Source organism: Canis aureus, chromosome 14 (genome assembly GCF_053574225.1).
Source record: "Canis aureus isolate CA01 chromosome 14, VMU_Caureus_v.1.0, whole genome shotgun sequence".
NCBI classification, from domain to species: Eukaryota; Metazoa; Chordata; class Mammalia; order Carnivora; family Canidae; genus Canis; species Canis aureus.
In genome coordinates, this window is record NC_135624.1 from 49159151 (window position 1) to 49172985 (window position 13835).

Genomic DNA, 13835 nt, shown 5'->3' on the forward strand with positions numbered 1-13835 from the left:
CAAGTCAGAGTGATTTATATTCAGTCAATCTGTTCTTTGTCAGCAGGAAAACTCCACTGGGCTGTGACGTGCCGTTTTCAGGCTTACGGCCTCCTTGATTGCTAGATGGTCACTTCTGGGGAAGAGCCCCAGCCTAGTGGCTCCGGGACCAGACGCAGCCCTCCCACAGGATGCTGAGGACACACAAATATAACAAAACTCACACCAGCCTGACTTTGCTCATTAGAACTCTGCAATGCATGTGCCCCTGCTGGATACGGCTCCGACTGCGTCCGTTATTAGGCTCCAGCCCAACGGCAGCCACAGCGAGGCCTGCAGTGATGGCCTGTCGCAGTAGGTACCCACACTGGCCAGTTCTTAAGCAGCACAGCCTCTCAAGCTACAGATAGCACGGCCCAGTGGAATGTTCCAACCCTCACTCGATGCGTGGAGAACACTGCTCAGTGCAGACACGGTTTCAGGCAGACAGGCTCTCTCAGACCCAGATGAGACGAATAAACCGTCGCAAATTTCCTGGGGTGCAATGTGACTCGTGTTCATCAGGGGCCTTAAAAAGAATTGTGCCCTTTGACCTAGTAGTTCCATTTCTCTGACTTTATCCTAAGGAAGTAATCAAAGATAAGGACAAAGATTTATGCCCAAGGATGTTCAAAATCTGGAAACAACTGACATGTCCCAAAATAGGAAGTGCTTCAATAAATAACAGTAGCTCTTAAAACATAACACGACTATTGGAGAGGAATCTTTTAAAATAACTTGAAAATAAGTACTCCCGATAGCAAGGTTAATTTGTATTTAAGTTTTATTTATCTAGGTAGATGTCTATTTATATGTACACATGCCTATGAATCGGAAGAAACTTCACCGAAATATTTACAGGGATTATCTCTGGTGATGGGCTTGAAGTTGATTGGAAAAATTTGGCTTCATAGTTTGCTACCATAAACAGATATTTCTGAGTTTTGAAAAATATCACAGGACTGACTGTCAAGTGACATCATCAGGCGAAGAAATAAGGAACCAAAATCCCACTTGAGCTTAAAGGGACGGGAGGGCCCTGGTGCTTGAGAAGCTCGTGAGCATATCTGCGTTGCTGATTCTCATTCTCGCAGATACATCACTTTTGTAGAAAATCACCTCCAAATGGGCTTCCAAACAAACCAAATACAAAGGTACGAAGCTCTGCTCCTCAGCTGCCCACCCCCATCTCCCTAGCGGGGTCTCTGGTGGTCACTCACTGATTTAATTTAGATTAATATGGGAGGTCTTAGGTGGCTACTCTGCTTTGGATCCCAAGCAAGGCTAATTATCATCCTAAAGGACGAGCCACTCGGGAGGTTTAAAGTTCAGGCACAGAGACCGCCGTCTACATCTCTGCCATTTGGCTGACCAAATTACAAGAGTCTGGTGAGTCAATATGAAAGATTCCAAACACAAAGGTCAACGCTGGGCTACTGACCTTCCTGACCCCACCTCAGAGCCAAGAATTGCAAGGCAGTTTTGCCTCCCACGCCAAAACCATTAGCGACCAGCTTGTCTTGGTTGATCCTCTTCTGTTACAAGTATTTCTGAATAGATAATCGCTTTCCCGGTGCCCACACACTGAATGAGCCTGTCGTCTCACGGCTTTTCTTCACCGGAGAGGCTGTTGAATGTATTTGTTAACGGTGCTGTAGCTGCTAATGTTAGTGCACATTAATTAGATGATACTCTCTTTCAAATCAGAGTATGGTCCCACTGAACACTCACATGTATGGTCTAGAAGGGTTGGGGAAGGCCAAGGCCAGCTTACACTCTGCATCTGTGAGTTAACGGGTCAAAGCTGTGGAACTGAGTAATACACGGACTATCCAGAGCCCGTCCAGCCAGTTTTTACAAATAGTTTTTAGGGAGCCTGAAGATGCTCAGGAAACTTAGGCAACTGCCAGTACTGTTCTCGCCTTCCTACCTCCCCACCCAGTCTGTTACCAACTCTTAAGTGATTCGCGTCCAAGTCGCTCTGGCGTTGGGATGGCCCAGTCCTTTCTCACTACCCGATGCCAGGGCCTATGTTTTTACAGAGACCAATTCAGATCTCCGAGGGGGCAGCCATCCTTCACCTTCCTGGGCAGTGGTGTGTGCCAGGCCTAGCCCCTACAGGCCTCCCAGACGTGGCCAGCGCAAGCAGGCATTGAAGAAGATGCAACTTGCATGTCTAGATTACTATTCAGCTGAGAGCCAAGCATGAATACTTGTCTCTGCCCTTTGATGAAAAGTTGGTGTAGAGGGTCTTAGACCAGGGTAGATGGTCTGGCTTATGTTCGAGTCGAAATTCTGTCCCAGACATTCCTCCCTCTAGAATTGCTCTTGCAGCCCCTCATCATCTTTCTGTAAACTCGAAGCCAGCATTAACATGATCCATTAAAAAAGCCTTCCATTCTTTTAGGAGTAATTTCTTTTTTTTTTTTTTTAAAGATTTTATTTATTTATTCATGAGAGACACAGAGAGAGAAGCAGAGACACAGGCAGAGGGAGAAGCAGGCTCCCTGCGGGGAGCCCGATGTGGGACTCGATCCCAAGACCCCGGGGTCACGCCCTGAGCTGAAGGCAGATGCTCAACTGCTGAGCTACCCAGGTGTCCTTTAGGCTACCATGGCTAACATCTCTATCACTTGGATGATGGAACACAAATAATGTGAAATTTCCAATTAAAGCAGAAACCCATCTTAGAGCCACAAGCATCAACTTACCTGGCCATCATTGATGAATGATGCATTTGTCAAGCGTGTAAGGTCAATTTTAAATTATATCGAACACTTTCAAATACCCTGTCGATTTTCAACAACAAAAACTTTCAGTTGTTTTTTTAAAAATTGTCTTTAAAAGGCAATCTGGGGCAACTGGCTGGCTCAGTGGGTTAAGCATCTGCCTTCGGCTCAGCTCATGATGCCAGGGTCCTGGGGTGGAGCCCCGTGTCAGGCTCCCTGCTCAGCGGGGAGTCTGCTTCTCTCTCTTCCTCGGCTCCTTCTCCCCTACTCATGGTCTCTATCTCTCTCTCTTTCTCTCAAATAAATAAAATCTTCAAAAAAAAGTAAAAACCACAACACTGAACTTTTTATAAAAGGGAAAAGGTTTTACCTAGTTGATTTTTTATAATGGCAACTTCAATCTTTATTTATTTATTTATTTATTTATTTATTTATTTATTTATTTATCATTTTATTTCTGTAGATTCAGTTTAAAACTAACAGAGAGGGGGGCACCTGGGTGGTTCGGTGGTTGAGCGTCTGCCTTTGGCTCAGGTCATGATCCTGGGGTTCCAGGATCAAGTCCTGCATCAGACTCCCCGCAGGGAGCCTCCTTCTCCCTCTGCCTCTGCCTCTTTCTCTCTCTGTGTGTCTCATGAATAAATAAAATCTTAAAACAAAAATTAACAGAGATGACTACTTTTTTTTCTAAACTTGCAAATCACTCCCTGAATGGAAACACACTGTATGGTATGAACTTTCAAAGACACAGTGCTTGTTCTCCTTTGAAGTGTTTACAGTCTAGTGAGAGAGAGAAATACAAATAAATAATGGCGATACAATGCAGGATGAAATAAGTTCTCCAGGGGCATGTGTGGGGGGGGTGAGGGTGTTAGGAACCGCTCCTCGGAGAAGATGACACTGGAGGTCTGTCAGAGTCTGAAGATGTGGGGGGAGAGGAAAGGAAGCGAGATGGTGGGGAAACGCATTTTAGGCCCTTTTGACGAGACTTTTCCAGTAAATTTCTTTTATATATACTTCAGCAAAATCTTGTTTTGTTCACACAGAATAAACAGTGCTGACAGATGAATAAGGTAGTTGTTCTTCTGCAGTGCTTCTAGCCTTGGCCCTGGAGACCGTAAGATAGAACCCAGGTGACACTCTGTGACGACTGGTGCCAAGCCAGCAGATGGAAAACATTACTGGGCCAATTCGAATCCAATGACTGGATGCCAGCGTCCCAGTGTGAAAAATGAGGAGGGGCCACAGGTCCATGTATCATAGAGCATGATGGTTAACGCCACTAGGGATGTCAGCAAGTGATTTGTGGTTCTGTCGGAAGCACTTCTATCATTTCTTGTTAAGTTTTGAGGGGGTAGGAAACATATTATCTCTGGGAGGTTGGGAAAGGAGGGCGGACAGCAAAATGATGTCAAATGCAAGTTAACTCTTGGGCGATGCATATAAAAAGGCACAAACGTTGAAGAATGCTATTTTCTCTTCCTGGGGCCTGAATTTTTGAAATTGATAGTGACAAGGAGTAAGAACACAGTATCTTTCTGTCTTCTCTCTCCATAAGGCAGCCCTGAAAACATGCCCGAGCCGACCCGAACGGGGCCTCTGAGGCTATTAGAAGTGGACATTAAATCAGCCAGCAAATCTAGGAAGCCTGTATTCTGATTATTTCTTCCGATCTGCTTGGTTTTCTGAGAAATGTGCATGCCCGTTTCTAGAGTGCCACAAAGAGCTAGAAAATGAGAGGTCAGAAGGCAAAGGGAAAATATCTAATTGGGAGAATGGTGTACTTGAGAAAGGTTAGGCATTAGAGCTGAGAGACCTGGTTTGGAACCCCAGTTCTGTGTGACTTTGGCAAGTTTCAGCTTTTTCCTGATCTCTAAAGGGGGGGATTAATTCCTGCCAAACTACCTCACAGGGTAATTTAGAGATCAAAACAGAAGAGAGATAATACTTATGAGACTCAGCTGCAAAAAAAATGCAAGAGTAAAGTTTTTCTTCTTAACATTAAGTAACAACAGCAAAATAATTATAAACTGTATGTGTGTGGAGATTTTGCCATTTTTACTCACTGCTTTATCCCCAGTGCCTGGCACAAAGTTGCAGGGCAAGAATTACTTATTATATAAGTGAAAAAATGAGGCCTGTAAATCTATAGATTGAGCGGTGCTTAATACCCAGAAGGGTAAAGAAAGACACATTGCATTTCTTCAGTACATCACAGGCAAGTGATTTATGGTACATGTGGGTAGTTGTTTCTTCTTGAGACCTTTGTGCATAGAGCCCAGTAAATATTTAGACTCAGGGGTGCATGGATCTAAATGTAGAATTAGCCATCAGGGAGGGAAAACCCTTTCCTGTGATACCACATCTAATTTTAAACAACTAGTTCCCTTCCCTACTTTCCATTCCTTCCTTCTGACCAGAATTTTCTCCCCAAAAGAGGAGTACTGCTGAGATGAGAAGTTGAAATCTGCAGCTGTGTCTCCAATTCAAGGAACTCCTGACTCCAACGGTACATTGGGAACATCGCGACACCGGCTTTCCAAAGCCTACTTTGGGAAAAGGAATCACAGACCCCTGTGGACCTGGCCCTGAAAATGATGGTGTGGCTACAGGCCATTCCAGGAATTCAGCAGACATAGCTCTTACTGAGAAGGTAGTGTCCAGGTGGGCAGAAGGCTGTGACATCAGTCCCCCCTTCCAAATACTGACTAATCTGAGTTCTCTCTTTTCTTTGACTGCTAGGAAGCTCTGTGCCAAATCTAGACCAATATCAACTATATAAGATCCCGTGGCTTTTTAAAAAAATATTTTATGATTACATCAATGATTATCTTACATTCTGCTTCGTTTTATTTTCTACTCGTCTTTTTGCCCTGGCATTACGTTTCTCTGGAAAACACTTTGGATCTCTTTCGGCCTAGTGTTAATAAATGCAACTCCCAGTGCCCATCTGGAGTGGAACCTGTTGAGTGTGAACCTGTAGTGGGTGTGCTCGTCATCACTGGCTGTGGCACACCCTTACCATGTGAAGGTAATCACTCTAGGGAAAACTGCATCCCCAACAGTGAGGTGGGAGGTTGCAGGTGGTAGGGGAAGCCCTGCTGGCGACAAGTTAGAGTTCCAGAGACGGGGTCCTCCCAGTGAAGCTGAGGCTGACTTGGAACGTAAACTCCACAGTCAGCAGCGGCTCTGCTCCTGGGCATGTGGAAACAGCCAATGGAAACCTCCTATTTTCAAGCCGTCTGCTTTCGTTAAATACTTGTGGCTGAGTTTCTAAAACCATAATGGCCAGTCCTAGCCTTCCCCAGGAAACATGAAGACTTGAAGATTCGTTAATCTCCCCAATATGAAGGATTCTGGGCTACATTTTGGCGTCAGAAGAGTTCACTAGAGTGGTGATGGCTGGCTCAATTCTTTTCTCGTTCAACTCAAACAGGCTAACACTGAAAACCAGACTTTTTACCTGGCATATTCCAGGCAATGGGGTAATGGGATTTAAAGCCTTGTATTAAAAAAAAAAAAAAAAAAAAGGCATGATTGACTTGGAGGACTCTATGTAAGAAAAAGAAAACAAAAAAACTTCCTCCCCTATGCAAGGGGAGTAAGTTTGAGGAAAAATGACAGAGTAGCCAATTAATAGGTATTTGGTGAGTAAAAGTTTGAATGAATAAATGGTAGGCTAGGACACTATCAGTCCTTTGTAAACTCTTAGTTTGGCCTGTTTTGAAGACTGGCTATCTAATGCCAAATTGGAACAATTACCTTCTGCCAAAATTTTACAAATTCTATTATAAAAATAAAATATTCTATTTCTCCCCAGTAATCATTGATAGCATTTTTATTAAAAGGTTATTTTTTAAATATTTATTTATTCATGAGAGACAGAAAAAGAGAAAGAGAGAGAGAGGCAGAGACACAGGCAGAGGGAGAAGCAGGCTCCACGCAGAGAGCCTGACGCAGGACTTGATCCTGGGTGCCCAGGATCACGCCCTGGGCTGAAGGTGGCGCTAAACCGCTGAGCCATCCGGGCTGCTCTAAAAGGTTATTTTTGATGCCTACAGCTGTCTCCTTTTCCTGCAGCTGCTCTGAATAAGGTTCTTCACTGACCTGTGGAATTATGTTACTGCAGAAGGGGTCCAGTATCCCTTGGTCCCTGTTCTGTCCCCACTCCCACAATCACATAGTGGGTCAGATTATCCCAAGCTCAAGCAGTCTGAAAAAGGCAGTCCTTGTAACCCAGAGGCATTAATATGGCTTCTAAAATTGTGCGTGTTTTCCCCCTTCTCAGAATATATCTACTTAGACTCTGTATCTGGTATACTGGGTCCCCTGGTTATACTGTCCTCATGTATTCATGGCCAAACAGGGCACGTATGATTGAGCCATCCTTTGAGCACCTCCATAGCCCTGCTGCGTTTGGTTTGCTGAAAGCTTCTATTATGATAGTTAGGAATCAGAGGAATGGAATGAAAAGGAGAAGGGGGGCAGGAATAGAAGGGAAGGTGGCCTTCTGGGTGGCCACCTCTGAAATAGAAATCTACACTTGCTCATATAAACACCACACTAAGTTCTTCAAATTCTCAAATCACATTTATACACTTAAAAATATCTTTATTTCCAAGTTGTCCTGGATGAAACACAGATGGGGATATCTATTTTATAACAAAATGAGAAAATCAACACTAAAGCAAACATTTTTGCTAGTCCACGAAAAAACATTTTTTAGTTTAATTGATGCCAAACGGCACTGATAGTTCCAAACCCAGAAATGCATCAAAGAAAACTGAATACTCTCTGTGCTGCTGATAGAAAATGCCTAGGAAGTACAATTTAGAGATCACGCCTCCAGGAGGAAGAGAGGTCCTTCCAATCTCCAGGGTTTTGGTCAAAGCACAAGTCTGTACTTCCAAAGCCTTCACAGCATGTTGTATGGTGCTATCGCACCTCCCAGCCCCCTCTTGATATGGCCAAGGTCATCATATTTCCATTATAAATGCTAAAGACTCGAGTACAAAACAAAAAGGAATTTATAAAAGGTACTTAGTCCATGCAGAAGAAACTACACACTGTGAGCTCTTTGAAGGCAAGGACCTTGTTTCTCATTCCTTCTGATAGCCCACGTGGCCTGCTGAGTTGCCCTACAGGAGACTCGGAATTCATTAATTGGAGTATGATTCTTGAGTTCATGGATCTAATTTTTAAAGAGCAGTTTGTCAAAATCTCCTCTTTGTTAAATACAAGTATAAAATGAATTTGCTTTGAACAAATACAATATATTTTGGCACAAGGACAATATTCATTCCATATATTTTAAGTTTCAAGAATCTTTTTACTTAGACTGAATTGTTCTCAACACCTACTTGAATTAACAAGGATGATATAAACTACTAAGGTTTTTCATTTTCTTCTTTCCTCTTCTCAGAAAAACTCCATCAAATTTTTCCTAAAAAGTAAGCTCTCATCCCAGAAACAAAATATACTACCTCCCCGCCTCCAATTCTTTGTGTTAAGTTGTTACACTAGGAGTTTTTGTTCCCTACTGTTGAAGCTGTGCTTCTGTTCTCCTTAAGAGATACTGGGGATGCTCTGCTTCTAGGAATAGAATTTCCTACTTGTAAAGGAACCTTTGAGAACATGCGGTCCAGGTCCTTTATCTACAGAAGAGAAAAACTTGCCCAAAGCCCACTGCTAATTCAAGGTGTGACTAAGCTCCAGTAGGGTAGGAACTAACACTGCGTTTCCAGCGTCTCATACAATGCCTGGCACACAGTAGATATTCAATAGATACTTGTTGGATAAACAGATGGCTTCAGAGGAGCTGAAAATGCCATCCCTGAGTGTCCTGACCAGTCCTTCTAGGACACCATGGTCAAACCACAAGCCCAGTTTTGCAGCCCCAAAAGGGAAATGGGGATACACAGTGCATGCTTGGAGATAGGCTTCTCTGGGGCTTAACTAATCTCCTGCTGGTTGTGGATACCAGGATGAAGTTGTATTGAGAATCCTACAAATCCACACTGGCTTACTGTCGTATTGCTCTTTCCTAACTTCTTTTAGACAGTCATTCTGGGAACCAGATCCTTCTGATTGTCTGAACTACTCCAGAACTTCCAGGCAACCAGAGCAGTGACAAAAGTTTCTTCAAGGTCACTGAAATAGGGTGTGGTCCATGGCAATAGAAGCTTAATGAAACGCAAACTTTCTAACTTAAACCATTAAAAAAGAAAAAGAGGAAAAAGGAAGGACTGGAGAATGACAAATTCCAAAGTTGAAAATGGTTACTAAACTCTTCCAGATTTTCCCTACTAGTAAAAGTGTGAAGTTATAACTTCTGATCAAATGAGCTGTGCACGCTTTACTCTTTGGAAACAGCAGTGTATTATGAACTGTCACTCTAATACCCCGACCGAATCAATATACGCCAACAGAATAGATGCTCTTGGGTTCCTACTGACTAGAGCAGCAGTGAGTGGGCCTGTCTCTAACTGAGCCAGTCCCATCCAGAGCCATGGACTTGTCTGCCTGGAGTGCTCCAAACTCAGAGGTCTGCAAACACACTGCCAGCCCAGCCAGCTCCTCCACCCTTGCTGGCTGCCTTCGTCTGCTCCTTCTGGGGGCCTGCACCATCATTCCTCAGGCCCACACTCTCCTTCCAGACTGTCTGAGGTCCTCTTTGTGCAGTTCTTCCCAGGAAAGAACTGGTCCAGTTCTGCAGTGACCTGGTGGTGACCTTGGTAAAAATGGGTGAGGCTGCCCAGTGTTGGTTTGCTGACAGGCTCGGACAAGGTGATTAGAGAGATCCCTCTCAGCCCCCAGGGTCTATTCCAAGTACTCTTTGCATTCATCACTTTGGTGGTTCTTTAAATTCTTTACCTGGAAATCTGGAAATTCGTAGAAGAGTAGGAGTAATTAATATACAGATATTTAATGAAAACTAAGTACATTTTTGTGCTAATTCAGATTCCATTATTTTTTCTGAGATGGACTTTTTTTGGCAGGGGCTAATTAGACAAAGGCTGCCACTATTTTATTTTATTGGTAAAAAAAAAAAAAGAAGTATCAGTGCATCGTGGTAAAACTCGGGTTTTGTAGAATTCTTTGTGAATCGTACTCATTACTTCTGTGTTCTGCAGATATGTGTTCTTTGTCCAACTACATTATCAGGAAGTAACTGTTATATTCCTTCCTGACATGGCTCAATGCCACCTATTCAGTATGGATGGAAGAAAAAAAGGGAGGGAAGGATAGAGGAAGGGAAAGAGGAAGAAAAGAAAGATCTTCCCCAGGGTTCTGAGCTTCCCCTGGTCAAGCATTCAATGGGTTAAGTATATAGAGGGAATGACTGCCTGGCTCTTTTCAAGTTTGCTAAAGTAGTTTTTTTTTTTTTTTTTTTTTTTTAATTTCTCTACCACAGTGTTGTTTCACTTGCTTGATGAAAAGTCCTCAGGGCTTTTGAGGGTTAGGTAGGCCAGCATATAGTAAGCTAGTAATCTAAACAGGAGAGACAGATGGAAGGGGGTTGTTTTCTGAACATTTCATTGATAAAGGCCTGTGGCATGTTAGGTACCTTGCTTTAGGATCCTGTTGGTCAAACCCCCCCCCCCCCCCAAAAAAAAGGCAATTTCTAATACTCTGTCCTGTTATAAGAAGACAAACTTTTAGTAATAAAAAGATTATATATTTTTGAGTTTATGCCAATATCAAAGGTTTTCAAGCTATAAACTTTTCCTTCTGATGTGTGGTGTGTATGTGTGTGTGCACGTGTGTGTTTGAGTGTAAGAGGGAATTATTTTGGAATTTCACACTTTCCTTATTAGGAAGAATCTGGAAAAGTTTAACATTAAACTTCATTTTGGGAAAAATCCTACTAAGAGTATTTAAACCAAAGGGTGCACACATTATTTCTTATTAACTTTGTTTTCCCCCATGCCCAACTCTGCCTTAAACAATGCAAGAGTTTAATGACCTGAGTTTAACTATGAAATGTGTTCTCTTGGACTTCATTAAGTTATAAAGAAATGCATAGTCTAAATGGGATTTGGTAGCTTCATTTCTCGGGATGGATTTAGCGGCAATATGGCAGACCTTTAAAGTTCATTACTTTGAATAAAGTGTCTAAAATATAACCACATATATATGAGCATCTGATTTTGGTAAATGTGCAAGGCAGTTCAATGGACAAAGATAAATCTCCAAACAATGGTGCTAAAACAATTGGACATTCATAAGTAGAAAGATGAACCTCAATATCTCCCTCTTTTTTAAAAAAGATTTTTATTTATTCATGAGGGACACAGAGAGAGGCAGAGACACAAGCAGAGGGAGAAGCAGGCTCCCCACAGGAAGCCCAATGTGAGACTCAATCTCAGGACCTTAGGACTACAACTTATGCCACAGGCAGATGCTCAACCACTGAGCTACCCAGCGTCCCAATATCTTCCATTTTATATGAAAACTAACTCTACATGGATCAAAGATCTGAGAGTATGAAATAAAACTATAAAACTTTTGGAAGAAAATGTAGGAGAAAATTGTTGAGGTCTTAGGTTAGGCAAAGCTTTAGATGATAACAATATCATAATCCATTTTTAAAAAGATAAATTGGACATCATCAAAATGTAAAGCTTCTGATCTGCAAAAAGACACAGTCTGCAAAGACAAATATGATCTGGGAGAAATATTTGTATAACAACATCTGATAAAGAACTTGTATCCAGAAAATACAAAGGATGCTTAAAACTCAATAAGAAAACAATCCAAGGAGAAAATGGGAAAAGATTTGAATAGACATATTACCTAAGAAGATACATGAATGGCAAATAAGTATACAAAAGACACCCAATATTATGAGTCACTAGGGAAATGCAAATTTAAACCACAATGAGACACCATGACATACTATCAGAATGATTCAAAAAACAAAAAAAGCTGACAATATCAAGTACTGGCGAGAGTATACATAACTAGAATGCTCACACATTGCTGGTGGGAACCAAAATGGTTACAGGCACTTTAGAAACAATCTGGCAGTTTCTTAGAAAGTTAAACCTATACTTACCATGTGACCCATGATGGTCACAAATGACTTTTGGCATGTACTCAAATGAAATTAAAGCTTACATTAACACAAAAACCTAAACATGAATATTTATAGTGGTTTTATTCATAATTTTAAAAACAGGAAAGAATCCAAATGTCCTTGAGCTGGTGAACGGACACAGGAACTGGCACCTCCATACAATGGAAGACTATTGAACAATAAAAATAAATGAACTACAGGTACACATAGGAACACTGATGGATAAAGACACATTATACTAAGTGCAAGAAGCCGTATCCAAAAGGCTACATCCTGCATGATTCCATTTTTATGCTATTCTAGAAAGAGTAAGAGTATAGGAACAGAAAATAGCATAGGGATTGCCAAGGGCTGGTGGTGGGGGAAGAGTCGACTACAAAGGAACAGTATAGTAAAAGTGTTAGAGTGATGAACTCTGCATCTCCATTGCCATGGTAGTTACATGACTGCACTCATTCGTCTAAACTCATAGAACTTTACTCTACTTTCACATACAGTGAATTTTCCTGTATGTAAATTAAAAAGTAAATTGAACAATATCTCATATAAATGTCCATCAACAGAGGATTGTTCAAATAAATTATGGGCCACTTCCCCCACGGAATGAAATATTTGTTAAAAAAGAATAAAGTAGGTTTGTACATAATAGCAAGAAAATGTGTAAGAGAGAAAAACAAGTTGTAGAAGTGTAAGCAGAGGGTGAATCCAATCCATTTTAATGAATATATGCGTGTGTTTATTAGTAACTCTCTAGAAAGAAAATATGGAGAAATACTCTCCAAGATAGTCTCAGAAAGACATTTTGAGAGGTTGGATGATAAAGGGCTTTCATATTCTATACTTGCCATATTATAATGATGTATGGACTTTTTAGACAAATAGATTTTTATTCAGAATGCAAAGTTATAAAGTTATAAAATCTGATATCTTGAGCTGAAGATATGCATGTATTTTCCTATAAAAGCACAGAATTTAAGTGAGTTTTCCTCCAGGCACTTAAAAATAGGTTTTTAGCAATATTTGAAATGGAAGTTCTATTCTGAGGTTAGAGTCATATTTGAAGGTGAGATTGGCAATTTCCCTTTGAGCCGGCATTTGTATTCCCAATCAGCAGCTGTTTGCTAGGTTTAAAAGAATATTTTATATAACTAAATGAAAAAGGCAAACCAATACAAGACATATCTTACAAGCACTAGTGCAGGTAAAATCAAAGCTTTTTACATCTCCAAACCTTAGGACTTTTAAACACTTAATGTTCTCTCAGATATAAAGTTGTCTTTTCACAGAAAAATGTCTAATCACTTTAAAACCACATCTATCTGTTACAGGCCAGAGAACTCACCCCAGCCAAACAAGACAAGAAAAATCTATGATAAACATGAGAACAATCCAACAATGAACACAATGTCACAGTTCAACTAAACCCTGGGATCTTGGATATTTTCTTGGAACGTACCACTTCAATGCAAGCCAGAATATGGAAGTTTTTATTACGATTGCATTCAGGAAAATAAAATGGCGGTCCTACAAAATTTTTAAGACTGTTGGCCAATGTTAGGCTTTAAGTGTAATATTTTTTGAAAACGTTAATTGGAAGCACAAATTGACTCTTCAAGAGTCACACAGTTCCCAGAACATTCCTTAATAAGAACAGCATGTGGAAGAGATGCTTCTGAACAGAAAAATGAATACAAGTCTAGAAAATCCCGGCTTTCTGATTTACCAAGCTATGTATTGGGACTCCCTGGAATCCACTAAGAGAACTCTATAGATATAGTTGTGGTTGCCCCCCCCAACCCCCAACCCTGCTCTCCCACAGGGCTGGCAAATCTCTTCATGAGTCTGAAGACAATTCCATCGACCAGGGAGTCTGCCAAAATGGAGTCACCTTTTCTTGGATCACTCTCAAATAAAGGTGATTGGATTTTTTGTTTTTGGATACTTTTCAGATTGATAAATGGGCTTCTATGTATTTCCTTACAGATGTCCAAATGTTCACAGAAGAGCTT

General features: G+C 41.3%; 1 protein-coding gene and 1 long non-coding RNA gene across 6 annotated transcripts in view; one reads left to right on the forward strand and one right to left on the reverse strand.

Moving 5' to 3' along the window:
- Positions 1 to 13755, forward strand: part of LOC144283643 (uncharacterized) — a 29326-nt gene extending 15571 nt beyond the window's left edge. Inside the window, exon 2 of the long non-coding RNA XR_013352222.1 lies at positions 13155 to 13755. This is a non-coding gene — a long non-coding RNA (uncharacterized LOC144283643). The remainder of the gene's footprint in view (positions 1 to 13154) is intronic.
- SCFD2 (sec1 family domain containing 2) overlaps positions 1 to 13835 on the reverse strand; it is a 413781-nt gene that overhangs the window by 128719 nt on the left and 271227 nt on the right. The window lies entirely within an intron of this gene.